This window comes from Haliotis cracherodii, unplaced genomic scaffold (assembly GCF_022045235.1).
Source record: "Haliotis cracherodii isolate W230 unplaced genomic scaffold, xgHalCrac1.p SCAF_2, whole genome shotgun sequence".
Lineage (NCBI taxonomy): Eukaryota > Metazoa > Mollusca > Gastropoda > Lepetellida > Haliotidae > Haliotis > Haliotis cracherodii.
Window position 1 is genome coordinate 81310654 of NW_027266275.1, and position 19372 is coordinate 81330025.

The 19372-nt window shown below is 38.0% G+C and overlaps 1 pseudogene; it reads right to left on the reverse strand.

Annotated features, from left to right (window-relative positions):
• Positions 1-786: 786 nt before the first annotated feature.
• On the reverse strand, positions 787-18785 carry LOC139468583 (interferon regulatory factor 1-like; annotated as a pseudogene).
• Positions 18786-19372: the final 587 nt, after the last annotated feature.

The window sequence follows — 19372 nt, forward strand, 5'->3', positions numbered from 1 at the left end:
GGAGAGAAATATACACCTAGAGGTATGGACACACCTGGAGAGAAATATACACCTAGAGGTACATACAAACCTGGAGAGAAATATACACCTAGAGGTATGGACACACCTGCAGAGAAATATACAGACCTGGAGAGAAATATGCACCTAGAGGTATATACACACCTGGAGAGAAATATACACCTAGAGGTATATACACACCTGGAGAGAAATAAACACCTCGAGGTATGGACACACCTGGAGAGAAATATACACCTAGAGGTATGGACACACCTGGAGAGAAATATACACCTAGAGGTATGGACGCACCTGCAGAAAAATATACACCTAGAGGTACATACACACCTGGAGAGCAATATACACCTAGAGGTACATACACACCTTGAGAGAAATATACACCTAGAGGTATGGACACACCTGGAGAGAAATATACACCTAGAGGTATGGACACACCTGCAGAGAAATATACAGACCTGGAGAGAAATATGCACCTAGAGGTATATACACACCTGGAGAGAAATATACACCTAGAGGTATATACACACCTGGAGAGAAATAAACACCTCGAGGTATGGACACACCTGGAGAGAAATATACACCTCGAGGTATGGACACACCTGGAGAGAAATATACACCTAGAGGTATGGACACACCTGGAGAGAAATATACACCTCGAGGTATGGACACACCTTGAAGTTTCCGGTTTTTTATTTCCTTTCAGCATCTCGGATAAGTTTGATATTTGAAAGATGTGTTTATTGACAACAAACTCCTTGTTAATGTGCAATATTTATTACATATAAATATAGAAATGTACATGAGTTGCAAGATTCCAAGATGATAAAATAATGTTGAACTTCTTATGTTATCCCAGATCTATTACAACATATCATCTGGAAACAACTGTGAACAATGGACATATCCTGGTTTCTATCAGGGCAAGGTGTACGACCGCTTGATGACAAAATCAAATACTTCATGACAATAAAAATAGATATATACTCCATGAAATAGAAAATGCCGTCAAAATAGACGGTACTTTTGGGTTTTTTAAAGAAATACTGTATTTGTTTAATATCAGGTCCATATTACAGTGTAGGCATATTAAGCCTGCATTCAGGCTTGGATGGGTGGCCTTTTTGGTGAACAGTTTGTATCAAGCCAATGGGATATACATGTATGTTCTAGCTTTAAGTATATACATTCTTGGAGTGACTGTTGAGATCATTGTGCGGTCTGCTCAAATATGTCATCATGGTTTTTCAGTTAGTTATTTCCAGCTGGCAATAGGACAATAGAAATGAAGGCTTATATAGGAAGCAAAGAATCTTTAAACTGAACTAAATTAGTATTTAGTCTTCTATTCATATGAACACAATAAAATATTTACCAAGTCCTTTCTAAAGAATTTTTGGTGTCTCAGAATGTTTATAAACATAAATTGAGTATTTCATTAATCGAAAACTTCTTACAAATGTAAGTCATTGACAAATATTGTTTCCAAATAAGCTTCTTGAGATGTCTGTCATATACAGTTTGGGTGAATCAATAACATAAAATAACTTTTATAGTTAGAAAAAATACTCTCTTTTTTCATTATCTACATATTATGTAAATGTTACTAGAAAACAAGTCACCCAACAGAAGTGTTTGATGCATTGTAGGTAATTTCAATAAGTCAGTCTAAGTGAGTGAGTGAGTGAGTTTGATTTTACGCCGCTTTTAGCAATATTCCAGCAGTATCACGGCAGGGGACACCAGAAATGGGCTTCACATATTGTACCAATGTGGGGAATCCAACCCGGGTTTTCAGCGTGACGAGCGAACGCTTTAACCACCAGGCTACCCGACCGCCCCAGTCTAAGAGCTGATCCAGTAAAGGCAACCTGTATAGAGGTACTGAGTAGAAATGTTTATGGTCGGATGGGGCAAGCCTGCTGCCCTCGACTTGGGTGAATGGGCAGCCCCACTCTTTGTGTTCAGTGATACAAAACCCATTTTGTATGAATGCCAACTCCAATTCTATCCTGTTTCATCTAGTAAGTATACACAATAGATTTTATTTTGTCTCAAATTTATTCTGTGTAGCTGGAGTGATTCCATAAATTGTTCCTATCGTACTAGTGTGGGAGATTACAAACACGGCATGACTTTGGTTAATGAAGGTGGCACAGAATACACGGCCTTGACCCTGATTGGAATTTGCACAAGGAACAGTTCCTCTTTAACTCGGGTATTGTAACTTGGACATTACAAACAACACTCTCAACATGTCCTCTTGTTGGGTGACTTTGTGTAAGCACGAAATCTACAAGCTGTATTAGGAAAACACATTCAACAATTGAAGCATATCAGATATAACACTATTTTTGTTATTGAAGTACTTTTGTAAATAATATCAATCAAAACAAAGTTTGCACTGAACCGCTTCTTTTTGTTATTGTACGATAAAAATATTCCCAAAATATTCTTGACAGTCAATATGTTCTTATGTATCAGTCCCAGATGAATTCTTTGGGATAATAATCAAAATTCTGAGGCTAAAATTACCAAAATTCTGAGGATAATTTACAATTCTGTGGTAAAATTACCAAAATTCTGCAGTTGAAATGACAAAATTCTGCAGTAAAAACAACCAATTCACTCACAAAATAATTTCAAACTCATTTATTTTCTCAAAAAATGTAATCTCTTGCATTTCGACATTATAGGTTTGGTTTAGCATGTCTGCTTTATGTGGTCATAATACCATAGGAACTTATTGTTTCACATTTCGTTTTATTGTAGGATTCATGTTTTGTGTGTTTGAATCGCATGATAAATGTTTGGGCATCATTCGAGTGCAAAATTTGATAGAAAAGCTTAAAAATTTGTGTATTGATTGATTAAAATAGACAAATTCAGCAATTTTTCTGCAGTTCTGTGTTAAGTTACATTTTCTGCAAATCCTGCAATCACGGAAATGTAGAATTCGCCTGGGACTGACAGTCTATGTTACAGATACTGTTTCTGAAAACAGCAGAAAAGGAACTGGTAATTGCCAAGCAACTTTTATTGACAAAGTTTTAATCTCATCAACGTTTGAACTAGCCTGTGCTCAGTCTCTGACGACACAGTTAACTGTATTTTAATATGCCCCAAATTTCCAAATTATTAAAATTACTTTTTTTGCATTTTTATGTCACTTGATAAAAAATATAGGTTACGTTCAAGCATTTTTTTAATCCCAGATTAAAAGTAACTTTGTCAGACCCAAAACCTTTTTAAGGCCTCAGAAACAGATTGCAGGGTTCTGTTGAAACCCTTCAAATTCTGTCAGTCTTTTATTTTGAATATTTAAATGACGAGCTCTTGCATACTGTTGAATTAAACAATATGATCATATAAAATTTGTAAGACTGAAGGATTTTAAGTGAACAGTCTCCCATCAACTGTCAATCATCTTAATATCCTTTCTATTCTAGTGTTGAAGTGAATAGCTCATTTTTTTATATGCCGTTGAATGATACAAAAAAGAGCTTCGAAGAAGCAATGTACAATATGACTAAAAGTTACAAAGAATAAAAATTCCTCGTTATTGTGATGCAAACCTAGGAAAATATACATATCACAAATTGCCCAACCCATGTAGGATGCTTGTCACCGGTGTTCATCAAGGGATTTTGTCCACCGACGTCCCGACAAGTAGTCTATGTACAGGTCAACCATTCCCATCGACAGCTATATACATTAGATCCCCCACGCCTCCCCCGATTTACAAGCCTATGACAGCTCAGGGGATTCACCGTGGAAGTTCCACCATGATACAGAGTATTGAGTCTTCCACAGCCATGTCCGATCCATGTTGACTGATCCGGTCCTCAAGTTAATATCAATCACTGACACTATCATACATTCATATATATAATACTACACACGAACATGCTACCACGGATAGTTTCTACTATTGTATGGAACATTAAAATTTATGATGATAAAAGTAAACTTCCCTAATTTATGTTCAAACATAATTTAAATTTATGTTTAAAAACAAATTAAATATATATTGAAAAATAAATTCAATTTAATGCAGATTGTTTTTTATCATAGTCATTAAGATCTGTTATGGCTCCAAAACAGCATGGTTCTAAACTGACTCCTTAAACACAGTCGGGACAAAATGTATTTTTAATAGAATTTCGACCTGCCAACCCAACAGTTTTTATTCTGATGAATGCATACCTGTCTGCTGACCCAAAACTTGCCATTCAATACCATAAACTGCAAAACTGGCGTTTTTCGCCTTTCAGAACATTTCAAAATCTACCATCCAAGAATTAAACTCTGGCCTAAAACAGTGTAGTATCTCGGGGTCTACATGATCATTTCTGGTTCTAAGAAGAAATCCATTCTGTTCCATACAGGAGGATTCACCTGTGAGAACACAAGTATTGTTCAAGCCCTATCCTGTCCTACATTGATACACACAATTCACCTGATTGTCCTATCAGTTAATCAAATCAATCAATTCCTAGCTGACAGGGTAGATAACGTCCGTGCATCAGCCTACTTGAATTATCTCTTTGTTTCTAATGCCTTGTCATTCCTATTTACGTACAGACACAATGCACTTTGAAATGCAGGTTTAGGACCTAGATAACAGTAACAGATCAAGTAACGAGTCGATCGTTCCACACCATGTCATGATGGCACACTCTAGTTTTCATCACAGTACAAATGGAATCTCATAGATAAAGAATTTCAGTGTCTGATATGGCCAGCATTCAATCCTTCTCCACAACTTTTGTAGTTATATACATTGGCGAAATCTTCTTTCACACAAGACAATTCATCTGGTCTCTGTCACATTCTGGTGTTGTAACAAGAGGCTGGAGGAGGAAGAGATTCAACAACTTTGTCTTCTGTCGTTGTTGTTCGCTGCATCCCCTGTACGTTACACCTGGCTGGAGAGTCCGTCAGAATGCTGTTCCTCAAATCGTCTGTGGCTGAGGTTAACTGAGATTATTCTTCGATTGTTCTCCGTTTATTGTTCAGGTCGCACATCTTATGTCTTTACATCATTGAGTCTGAGTGCCTAGCGAACAAGCCTTCCCCCCTAACGATCACTCCATCGGAGACGATAAGTCCTAGAATACAACAATTTAGGGTAAGTGGGGTTGATCGCACAAACGGGACAAAACAACATTCAAACAGGCAGAACAGAAGCGATAGTAACACATGAAATGTTTGTCTCATTTATGTGAAATAGTCTCTTTAACATCCATTATTCAATTTGGTAGGAAAACAATCGTAATTGTAAAGGCAAGTTGCAACATCAATCAGATTACATGATTTAGTCTGATGGTGGGGGTGGCCTAGCGGGTGAAGTGTTTGCTTGTCATGGTCATGTCTCTGGTTTGACGCCATATTGAGACTTGCCAGTTGGTGTTATTCTGCTACATTGGTGGAACACCTTGCGCCCAAATAAGGATGGTGCCATTACATAGCCTGGGCATCTACTAAGGGACCCGTCATTGATTAAGGCGAGAGGGAATCGTGGTCAGGTGACCAAAAGTATGAGTCTCTCTGGGAGGGTCATGCAAAATAATACATATATATGGAGAGGGTCATGAAAAAATGATTTCTTTTCATAAAATTTAAAGTGCTTTTGCATTTTGTCGTGAAAAAAATGTACATGGGACTTGGGGAGGGTTATCCAAAAGCATTAGTGTAGGGTCAGTATTTTCAGAACGTTGCATCAAAAGCCTCTGACCTACCCACCCCTGTAATAAATGACCCATACATAATTTCCATTGTACAGTGAAATCTCAACAGAATTGGGGATATTAGTTTTCAAATTGATGGACAACAGATAATGTTTTCTTGAAAATAATTGGATTGCATTCTTAAAGTGTTCCAGAATTGTTAACTTGTTTGAAATACAAATTAAATTTCATCTAACATAAGGGAGACAAACTTTTAACACTCAAACGAGGACACTGACTACTGACTGAGCATGCAACTGGGCTTCACTAGATATTTGACATATATTAATTAGTTGACAGGTATACACTATCTTACCCAGTACTCGGGAGGATCAAATCTGATAACACATCTCACCTCTTCTGTGACACATTCAACTGAAAACACAAAGAAATACTATTCAGCTGGGATTAATTTAAGTAATGCCAATTCCTCACATTGAATATCCTTAACAGTCATTTTAAAGAATACTCACCCATGAGTGAGTGAGTGAGTATGTTTTTACACCACGTTTAGCAATGTTCCAGCAATATCACGACGGGGGGACACCAGAAATGGGCTTCACACATTGTACCCATGTCGGGAATCGAACCGTGTCTTCAGGGCATGATGAGAGAATGCTTTGACCGCGAGGCTGCCCCTTTGAGTTGCTCTGGTGCGCTGCAATTCGCTGTGCAGAGTTGCCTCCCTTGGGCATGCCAGAAACCTATGATAGTGATGATCGAATCCCAGTTAACCCCAATTATGTTTCTAGGTTTCTCAGCACCATGCCCATGCTTGTGGGTTTCACCAAAGTGGTTAAGGTCGACCTGCAACACTTTGGGCTTTTCTCCCGCATGAAGTGTCCATCAATCTGGATGACTGTTCACAAAGGTGTTTAACCAAACTCACTCACTCACTTACCCTAGAGCAGGACAAATTATAGATTCCATCAATAAGACAATTCTTTCAAGACAATAGCATATGATTTATTTTGTCAACTTCAAACAGCTTTTTGATGAAATATTAATACCAATATATTTCTGACACTGAAACCAGCCTTAGAACAGACAGTGTGATATGAGTGTGGGAAAAGAGAGAGGGAGGGAGGGACGGAGGGAGGGAGAGAGAGAGAGGGAGGGAGGGAGAGAGAGGGAGGGAGAAAGGGAGAGAGGGGATTTCTTGGGGGGGGGGGGGGGGGGGGGGGGTACCAACCCAAAAAAGACTGTTCACTTGTCATGCTGGACATGATCTGTAAAAATTAAATGTGGGTCAAAGAAAAATAAAACAACATTATGTTTTGAAGAGCTGAAGAGTCTGTCTCAAACACAATTCCAGATTCCAGGCCTCCTTCCTTGATATGTAAATGGTCAGGCCCAAAGGTGTCGCAAGATGCTCAAGCTATCAACCCCTGGGTCCTGACATGACAGGATGAGCTACCATCCACACAGTTGGAGCACAATGACACACACCACCCAGTTACTGTCATAAGAGCCAGCTAATGGGGTCAAGAGGTCAGACTCACTGACTTGGCTGATGCATGTCATCATACCTCAAATTTTGGATCAATGCTCAAATCAATCACTGGATTGTCTGGTCCAGACAAAAATCCTTTGTCAGCTCATTATGACAAGCATGTGGTACTTAAGATGTATTGGACCATGGGGCAGTGTTTCTGGAGTCTGTATGACCTTCATTTTGATGATGGAGGTGTAGGACTAATGACAGACAGAAGTCTTTGGTAGGGAGCCACATACCTTCACATCCAACGCTGTCTGTCAGATCTGTTATATCACTCCACAGCTTTGGACAGTTCTCTAGTTGCCAGCTGTTCACCATCTGTAAGGCCAAGGTCAATATGAAGGTCAAGGTCAAATATTGTGGGTCAAGGTTATTGTTCAACTTTCATCCTTGCTGTTGACCTGTTACAGCAATTTAAATGTCCTTTACTCTATTATTCAAAGATTGGAAATATATATTTTGAAAGTTTCATTAAGGTGCCTCATGTTTCTTATGTAGTCAAAAGGCTTGAGGATAAATGCAGAAAAGCCTGTTACATATTGCATTATACAACTTGAATCAACTCAGAGAAAATACTTAAATAGTCACTAACCATACCTAGGTATATTTTCAATGCATATTTATCAATCACCAAGACTTGCTAGGGTGCTTAGTGAGTAATTATTTGAAACTGACTCTCAAATTTAACTACAAGGGTAGAAAAATGCCTTAGGAGCAGGAAAAATTTGTATTTCTTAAAAATACAATTTGACATATTTCTAACCAGGGATAATTTGAATTTTAAGAGTCTTAAGACAATGTACATAGTTTTAGGGATTTATCTAGGATTTTAAACAAAGTGTCCTTGGCAGGCATATGGGCGGGGGGGGATCATTATTTTGAAAACGTTATTTTTTACAATCTTATTTTCTGAAACTCCATGCAATGATGTAAAACCTATGTATAAGAGCATATGTGCAGCAAACTACAGTTATAACGAACTCAAAGGGACCACTAATTTTATTATACCTGTAGTTTGTTATAAGCATATGTACAGCATATATACAGCATATATACAGCATATTTACAGCAAATGGACGGGATCAAAACACATTTCGTTATATCCGTCAGTTCGTTATAAGCATGTTCGTTATATGTAATTTACTGTACCACCGCTGGACCTGCGCAAATCATATCATTAGTCAGACATTATGAGTTGGGAACGTCTTACTCCAAATTTGCCAATGGCTGACGTTTGTTGCAGACTCATTGTGAGTTGCACTGTCCTCCTATCATCTGTAGAATTTAAACCTTCAAATAAAAATAAAAAATAGGTGGATCGACTGATGTGTTTCAATCCAATGATAAGGTTCAATTCTTGTTTCCATAACTAGCATGCATGGCCGACTCTGGCAGTGCACATGGGGATGGCCTGTCAACAAGGAAGTGGAATGTTTGCAGGCTCACCTCAACCACCTCCTCGTCAGAATAGTGACTGCCTTCAGAGTCGGAGCTCCCTGCAACAAACACCACACATGATAGTGGAGACACACTACTCAGGCACAGACACAAGACTGTAGAACACATCAAATTACCACAATAAGCTTGACCTACCCCTAAAAACACAATGACCTGAAATCAACACTGTAAAGACACCACTTAAACAGCTGTGTTTTTTAAATGGGTGTAAGTTTCAACTGTATGTCCTATTTTCCTTGTAATAATGCATTTTCCTATGCAGGTACACATTCAACAGAACAGATGACATATTACACAGTTATGTATTGTCAATGTTCATTTATACATCTTCGATGTGCACTAATGCATTTTCACTATGTATAAAAAATCTCGTGACCTCATCCTATTGTTCTAGGAGTGTTTTTGTCAGGGTGATAATACATCCTGCACAACCAAACACCCCTACATAATTCTTGGACCATTCCAAAAGTCTGCACAATGCAAATAATTTGAGGTCTATCTGACATGACTCAAATGCCTGACATTACCCAATTGCACAGTTTGACAATCAGTGCAAACACACAATATTAGGGGCAGGTAAAATGCACTTAATATATTACACTTTCAAACAATTTATTTCAACCATATTACTCTTGTTATAGTCAAATATCTGGTATCAACAATGCTGGGATTTTATTCTGCAATCAGCCATATAAACACTGACCCATTTCAACGGACCACTGACAGTTTGGACCCACTTGAAAGGGTGGCAAGTCAGGCTAGAATTACATGTGTTGCAGATAGGAACAGTAAGTAGACAGGTGAGCTGAGTTGTGTCTGCACCTTGCAACCATGGTATCTCCATGGGCACACATAACAAAATGTGTGTTTTTTTCAAACAGAGATTATGCTGCTCATTCAGGACATAGACGAACCCTACATGTTTCTGAGGGATTGCAATTTACAATATTTATACATAAATATGAATAGACAATCAAGTTGCTGAAAAGCTTTATCATTGATCGAAGGCATTCAGTAGTGTAATTAATTTGTGATGACACCTTTCTCCTGCGACACACGTTTGTAATCGTTAATAGGAGAATATAAACTCGTGGTGAAAAGGATATGTTAATATGCATGTTATGAGGAAAATTAAATTTCCAGGGTCAGCACAAATTATGATGATAGTTTACAAATGTTTAAAACTATTTCTGTTTGCAACTCACCCTCCAGACTGTGGGGTGACACGCTGCGAGCCTGTGGACTGGGGGGGTGGGGCGATGTCCCGCAGCTGAAACAGGCTACCCCCCGACATGTGGCTGGTCGACCGTGTCTCCCTCCGGGGGGTGGCTGGAATGAAGAGGGCACAAGTCAACACCCATCATTTCTCATCTAGAAACAGAGAAAAACATTCAGTTTTCTCTAATCTACTTAATAACTTTCTTCTACATTATGGTACAAAATGTTTGTAACCTTTTTAGAGAGGTGTGATGCATATCAAATATTATTTAATTTATTTTAATAATTCAATTACATATTCTTATATTCAGGTGAGCTTGCATTATTTCAATTTTGCCTCCGTGGTCTAGTGGTGGTGAGTCCGCCCGCAGAGCGGAAGGTCCGGGGTTCGATGCCCGGCCGGGTAATACCAAGACACGTTAAAAATGGTACTTGTTGTTATCCTGTCTGGCGCACGGCATTGAGGGGGTAAAACATTGTCGGCTCGGAAACAGTGCACTGTGTCTGATAGGGTTTTCATGTTAAGCTGCTGCATTGTACCTCAGTGGGCTAACACTATAAAATCGGCATTAGTCAGGACTAGTACAGGCACCCATCCACGAACAAGCACACATGTGCATGCACATCCCAATATAATTGCAATAATCTGCAATTGCAATAATAATTCACATTATCAGTTTTGCTGAAACCAGACAAGATATGCTTACCATCGCTGTCCGTCAACAGCTGGTCGAAGTTCGGGATGGAGGCTGTAGAGAGACCACAGGGTAGATTGTTCTCTGGAGCACTGTCATCCTCACTTTCCGACTTCACCTCAATCGTGGTCTGCACAACAAATGATTGATGGTGCATTGATTTGTTTAAATTTCTCACATTTTCAAAACAATACAACTGAGATTTTAAATGAATTAATTTGTGTCTTTGCAACGGCTATTTTTGTTTGTCTGCAAGTCTGCCCTTACAGACAAAGCAATGAAGACAAAGAATAGCAATACTTGTTTAGACCTGAAAACATATTCAGATTTCACAGCTTCATTTGTTTAAGTACAGCTGATACCAGGTGAGGTGTATCGCCTTCTCCGTGGACTCGAGGGTTCAGGCCACACAGCGATAATCAGGAGACACCAACGCTACATGCACTCACCTACAGCACTACACTCAGCATTTCTAAACCCACAAACACTACCAGTAACTACACAAACACTACCAGTAACTACACAAACACTACCAGTAACTACACAAACACTACCAGTAACTACACAAACACTACCAGTAACAGTACACAAACACTACCAGTAACTACACAAACACTACCAGTCACAGTGCACAAACACTACCAGTAACTACACAAACACTACCAGTACAGTACACAAACACTACCAGTAACAGTACACAAACACTACCAGTAACAGTACACAAACACTACCAGTACACAAACACTACCAGTACACAAACACTACCAGTAACTACACAAACACTACCAGTAACAGTACACAAACACTACCAGTAACTACACAAACACTACCAGTAACAGTACACAAACACTACCAGTAACTACACAAACACTACCAGTAACAGTACACAAACACTACCAGTAACAGTACACAAACACTACCAGTACACAAACACTACCAGTAACTACACAAACACTACCAGTAACAGTACACAAACACTACCAGTAACTACACAAACACTACCAGTAACAGTACACAAACACTACCAGTAACTACACAAACACTACCAGTAACAGTACACAAACACTACCAGTAACAGTACACAAACACTACCAGTACACAAACACTACCAATAACAGTACACAAACACTACCAGTAACAGTACACAAACACTACCAGTACACAAACACTACCAGTACAGTACACAAACACTACCAGTACACAAACACTACCAGTACACAAACACTACCAGTAACAGTACACAAACACTACCAGTACACAAACACTACCAGTACACAAACACTACCAGTAACAGTACACAAACACTACCAGTACACAAACACTACCAGTACACAAACACTACCAGTAACAGTACACAAACACTACCAGTACACAAACACTACCAGTAACAGTACACAAACACTACCAGTACACAAACACTACCAGTACACAAACACTACCAGTAACAGTACACAAACACTACCAGTAACAGTACACAATCACTACCAGTACACAAACACTACCAATAACAGTACACAAACACTACCAGTACACAAACACTACAAGTAACAGTACACAAACACTACCAGTACACAAACACTACCAGTACACAAACACTACCAGTACAGTACACAAACACTACCAGTACACAAACACTACCAGTAATAGTACACAAACACTACCAGTACACAAACACTACCAGTACACAAACACTACCAGTAATAGTACACAAACACTACCAGTACAGTACACAAACACTACCAGCACACAAACACTGCCAGTAGAGTACACAAACACTGCCCGTACCGTTATACGTATAATGTTTCCTTACAAAATATTCAAAAGTTATTGATTTCTGTTGTTGACATGAACCATACAATCTGTTGGGTGTAAGTCCATCGAGAAGAAATATATAAATGCCAAAAGGATAGTGTGTCTCAAGTTTTGAAAAAAAAATTGATTAACACAATTGTACTCGGTTAACAAATTGTTGCCAGAGTGAGGAACGTGCTCCTACCGGCCACGCAGCCGCCATTATCATAATAAAGCAATGCTGGGTCACGATGACCTGGTACTTATATTGACAAACTCGTTGTATCCAATGCAAGGGGTAATAATCAACCAGTCATATTGCAACTGCTATGTAGTTTGCAACAAGCTGCGCAACAACAAAACATTATCTGGCCTTTACTTAGAATAAATCCATAACTGGTCACACAACTGACGAGCTGATAAACGTTTCCAGTGAACCAATGCATGATTTGTCTTCTTATATCACGTGCTACAGCAGTTCAGAAATTTATTTCCACGAAACGGCACCGTCATTCTATAAATAGCTTTTTCTGAGAATTCTGTGAATCACGAATGGTTATCTTTAGCCGAGACTGAGTCAAGGTTACTCGGTGTTCGCGGAAATGCACCTGTTGCCAATATCGTCAATTCTAAGAAGTACACAGATTCAGACCTAGATCTATGAACGCCCACCATTGTTCAACCGTTGGTGGGATGATACTCCCCACGTGATTACACATTTCTGACAAAACGACAAGCGCCAATGTAACTCTGAACAATCAACGCTGCCGAGGTGTGACATCGTCGTGTTACCTATGCGATCGTTGTATATCCAGCGTTCAACGATACTGACGCTGTGAATGAAGCCGATGATGCATTACGGTGCGCGTCAGTTGTCGTGGCTACACACGTCACTCGTAGTAAAATCGCGGTAAACATGACAGAAACAGTTTCTAAAGATTGCTTTAAAGGTGAAGTGAATTGGCATCGCATTTGTAGCCAGAGATCGATACTAGGAACATCCAACAACGCCCTTAAGATAAAACCGTTCACAAGATCTCGAATTCCCGTTTTCATTTCAAATATTCTCTAAACCCTCGTCCGTAACCGTTAAAAGTCCAACAAGTACTATCTCAACTTCAATTCATCACCAATATTCAAGTCGGTACAATCTTTATTGCCAACAATCTCCGTCTTCAATTGAATCCCTTCCGCAAGCGTCTTCAGTTCAAATACAGTGATATCTCTATTCTCATCCGTTCCCGTCTTCAGTTCAAATACAGTGATATCTCTATTCTCATCCGTTCCCGTCTTCAGTTCAAATACAATGCTAGCTTTGCTCTCAGTTCAAATACAATGCTAGCTTTACTCTCGATTCAAATACAATGCTAGCTTTACTCTCACTTCAAATACAGTGCTGGCTTTACTCTCAATTCAAATGCAGTCTTTACTCTCTTACATTGTCTTTCATGTCCAGCGGGAAGGGTGAGCTGTGAGTCTACCATTCTGGAACCCCAAGTCGATGTATTGGTTTACACGCAGTATGAGCACGGCTACCAGACACTTGTTTAAAACGTTACAAGTCGGTAACAGTCGATGGTACATTTTAAACGTACACGTGGTTATAAAGTGGTACAGTCAGTCTTTTGTCAAACGTGTGTATACTGGTGAAAGAAAAACGCCCCTCCGAGATATTTGTTTTCATACTCTGCAGGGAAATCCTTCCAACAGTGTTCATAACGTATTACAATCCAGGGTAGAATAGGTCTTCAGCAACCCATGCTTGCCGTAAAAGGCGACTATGCTTGTCGTAAGAGGCGACTAACGGGATCGGTTGGGCAGACTTGGTTGCCTTTTACGACCAATGGAATATGTTTCGGCAGCTATTTAAGATTGATTATTTTCTGACGTAGACTCTTTGAATTGCCAATTTGTTGGCCTTTGGAAAATACAACATTATGAGAAGTCAAATGAGTACAGAGTTTCTCGGTGGCTATTCATACAAAGGAAATATCTACCTGTTCAATCCTAAGGTTTCCTTTCACTATGCAGATGTAAATAGGAAACAATATTATTAAACATTATAAACTTAGAAACAGTTTGAGCAATTTGAATTGCGCCCTGTTCTATTTCAGTTTGAATAAAACCAGTCGCAAACGTGTTTTCCTTATGAAAATTCTTTTCAATTTTTTTTTAAGTCCCTGTAACATGATAAGCACATGAAGTGTTGTATTAGGGGACTAAGTACTGCTACACTAACTAACGCTCTGTATGTAACGGAATGATGTAGGAATCCTTTACCTCCTCTTCCTCCTCCTCCTCCTCCTCCTCCGTTGAGTCGCTGTCATTTCGGCGTCTTCGTTTCCTGGAGCGAGCTGCTGGGAAAAAATATATATCGATTATCAAAAGGATTATGCTAGTCAATTATGAATGTTCATTTTTGCCCGACTGCTTTAAAATACATAATAACTTATCACCTCAGATTAAAACAAACTATCAGCTATTGAAATATAACGATGACAGATATTTGTCAGTGGACCACGATCACACAGACAACTCAATTTACCACCAACAAATATATTTACAATACCTAGAAAACAATAGATTATGACTTGAAGAAAAGCAGACTTAATATGAATAGTATACGCGTCAAATACGTTTATCTAAAACATTCAATCCTAATAAAATAAATATTAATTCTGAAATGCATCTAGACACCATCAGGAGCAGGTCGCCCTGAAGCCTCACTGTCTCCACCCGCTCACCTTTGACGCTCCTTCTCCTGCCTTCCTCTGGGGTGAGGAATCTGTACCGACGTACGGCCTGGGACCCCTTAGCCAGATGGCCGGGGACCCGCTCCACGTCTGGGAGACTGTTCAGGGCACATCGGAAGTTCGCCTTCCACCGCTTGGGATCCTTGACCTTGTCCTTCTCGGGAATAAATTTCTCTGTAAAAATAAAGATTTAACAATTAGAAAAAATAAATAAATGCTTTATATCTAATCTAATACTTGCATAAGCAACATCGAAAAGAGTGGAAATTATTACCCTCCCTTGAATTGATAATATGAGAGAGTGGTGTTCTCCCGGGATAGTTGCTTTGTCCAATGCTCTTAATACTACAAATAATCACAACCAATTCCGAGAATCTGGATTGCCAGCAGCTTATTGCTATGAGTTTTTACCCATTTCTCGGAAGTCGGTTCACAGTTTCTTTTCTCGCTCAATTACGATCAAGGTTTCCACAAATTCAGAAAAGCACGATAGCTATAAACTTGTGATTTGCAGAATTTTCTAAGAATCAAACTATTAGCAATTTAAACTGACAACAACTGAATCAACAAGACAAGAAACCTCAGTAAATATAGATTATGTCACCGCTAAATATATGGATTACACCCTTTCCCTTTTAACTCAACATATATCGCCAGCGCCTTCACAAAATAAGTCCGTGTTTCAAGCATATTCATAGGTATTCCTTACACTCCGCCAATTCATTTCTCTTATCACTGTATACAGGCATCAATTCTATATAGAGTGCTACCACGAAATCTCTTTTCAACAAGGTATACCTCTTGTCAAGGAACGTACTGGTACACGTGGCTCCTTTTTATTATATTTAAGAACTATAATTTAATAACTGTTTTCTGTAAAATATGTTCAGTTCAGAGACAAGATGTTAGTCTACATGGCCCACTGTACAAATCTCTCTTCAAATTGGTCTACAGATGGTTAACGGCACTTACTGGTATGCTTGGCCCACAGTTCAAAGATGCACGCATCCCGCTCAATGGACCATCCATGTCTCGCCGCATGCCTCCAGGGAATCTCGAACATGGTTCTGTTCCTGTCCACCCACCTCACGTCTGGGACATTCTCCATGTCCAGCTGTCGCTCCAGCCACGAACGCATCTTCTCACGATCAATCGGCCTAATGGGTCGACGTCCGGCGTCGTTCGGCACATGACGGTTGGCTGTCATTTTTACTTTGGGCATTTTTCTGAAATTGTAAGGAATTGAATTTTTTTTTGGTCTGTTTATATAGCTTGTTGGGTACTACAATATTTTAGAGTTTAGATACCGTTGATTGTGTTCGCCCGGTCAGAATATACAATCATGCTTACTGGGAAATTGTTATTTTTAATTTTTATATGCAACATTATCTTAAAAGCATTATGATGAATTTAGAATAATAAACAATTTCATGTAACGCCTCCATTTGGTTTGAAACAGAATAATTTCCTTTGAAATATTTTTTTGAATCAATAAAATTCATCGGTTGCGTGATATGCATATTCGATGTCTTCATTGCCGAAATACTGATAGGACAAAATGAACAAATCTGTGAGGATAGTAAATATACAGAAACTGTTGAACTGTTTGTAACACTTGTCTTATCACTGCATGAAATATATAGGCTGTTAAGGACTTTAATACATTGATTTTCACAGACGGCATAAACGTAAGGCGAACTTTGTTTTCACTTCTTAAACAAACACCGGCGTTTATTTCTTCAATCACATGCTTCGTGAACTAGAGTGAGCGTATAAGGCGAACATTAATTCCGTGATTTTCACATACATTTTTCATCTGATATAAACTGCCGGGCAAAATAAAGTATACCCATGTTTGATGGGGGCAAAAAATAAAACAAACAAGATATGGTTATTCGATGGGGATATATTTGATACGTGTATCATAGTTGGGCAGTTTGAAGTGTTTCGGCGACTAGTAACGTTTGTAATCATTTGGCCGGCAGTTTCTATTTCAAACCTGGACGATTATACGAGAATTATTTGATAATAATGCCTTTACACCTGTGTCGCAGGTACTATCACGTACTCATAAACAGTACATCATAACGGAAAAGCCATTTATTGACCGAAAACTCATGAATTTGAAATGTAACGAGTCAAAGATATTTTCGCGATGGAACAAATTTGATCTTTTGTGGTTTGTGGGGTACTCACACTTTATTTATTTATTTATGTATTTATGTATTTATGTATTCATGTATTTATTTATTTATTTATTTATTAATTTATTTATTCTAACCGATGATGTAATAAGTCCCGGCTTTCCTCCCCACAGAAAAAGAACAAGAAAATAGAAAAATCTTAATTCATAAAGATGCCGGTCCAATTTATTTCTATAGGTCATCCCCAACGTATTGAGACAAACATATTATAAAAACGTCTTTTTCACAAAAGATCGAAACAATATTTCGACTCCTACCTTTGGTCGTGCTCCTTCATTGAATGAAAGGACACAAACGTCACAAACAACGAATTATCTTAAGAACATGTATTGTATAAAATTAATAATTATTTCGAGAATATCGATTGGAGACATTTTACCCAAATACATATCCGATAAATGGGATTTTCTGTCAGCAAGACCGAGTCTATGTTATTATATGAACGTAAATTATGTTTCGGAAACATCCGATAATTCACATATCCAAACCAAATACAATATAACACAATATAAATTGCTTTTTACTATCCGAGATTTGGTAGTATATTACCTATTAAACTATTGCACATACCGTGTTTCAATTTATGTAAAGCAATCAAATACGGGTGAATTAATTATGCATTTCAATAAATAAGCTGGTCTTTGATAGGCATGAAACTGTTTCATTATTAACATAAGAAACTAATTACATAATAACCAAATATAAGAATATTTTTGCTTAATCAATTCTGAGTAATTGCTGAAATATTCTTAGATATTTGAATTAAATTTGAAATAATCAGAAACATAAGATATATTTTGAACTAATTCCGTCATATAAATTATAATTTAACTTGTCACACCACTAAGATAATAATAATAATAATAATAATAATAATAATAATAATAATAATAATAAAAATGTGTTTATATAGCTAGGTTTTGTAGAATATGTTGTTTCTAAAAAGGACCATATCTATTTTATTGTTACTCATGAACAACTTTTCAAAATTAAAAAAATAGTTAGATGATCAAGATGATGTATATTTCTACAGAAATAAAAAAAATTAGTACTGCATTTTTCGAAGTTATATATTTATATGTCTGAAGTAAATTCAATATTGACATGGTTTACTTTCTACATGGATCATCACATCTCGTCTAGGAATGTTAAAGTGATTTGCGTGTGTGCATTGGAACGTGACATACATCTACATTGGACCAAGTTCGGCTGAAGAAAACATAAATTATCTTACCATTACAAACTTTAATGACTGGCTTGGGATATTCAAATTGTGAAAGATGAATTCGCAAGTTTTCCAAGTTTGCAAGTTCAGTTTACTTGAGTTGCTGGGTCTGAGAAACCAGATTTGGAAGCCAGTTGATAAAAGTCTTTCCAAGAAACCCAATCCCAACGTCGTTCATACAGAACATGTGACCTATCACGCACCCTGGCCAACTTCTGGAGTTTGTAATGGCTACTCTTCTACGAATTATCAACTCATAACGTCTAACCACGGGAGATTTACCGCCCACGCTTCGCCTGCCGTGATTGGTTCTTGTCGGTCACGTGATGCATTTCAGATATTTCCCCGTTTCCGTTCCTGCTGCTGTTTCTTACCATCATGTCTTCTCAATTTTGTGTGGTAATATTTCTACACAATTTAATATCTTTATTGCAAATCAAACTAACTCGTTTATTTCATTGGATAAACAAATGGAGAGATATATGTTGAAATCTGATATCTTTGATTTGTACACAATATCTATAATTTATGCATGATCAACGAAGTTAATTTTTAACAAATATCACGTGTCGGACGTAACGAAACAAAAGTCTTCAACCTATAAACTTAATCTAATAAAATCAGCTCTAATTACCTGATCGGCTCCTGTTGACACTTTGATAACAAATCCTTCTTTGAGAATACAGGATTATTGATCATTTAGTTTTCTAATACGCGACTTTTCGGTGTAATATAAATTTGAATATTAGTGCGACTATATATTCTTATAAGTGAGTTTCAAACAACCCA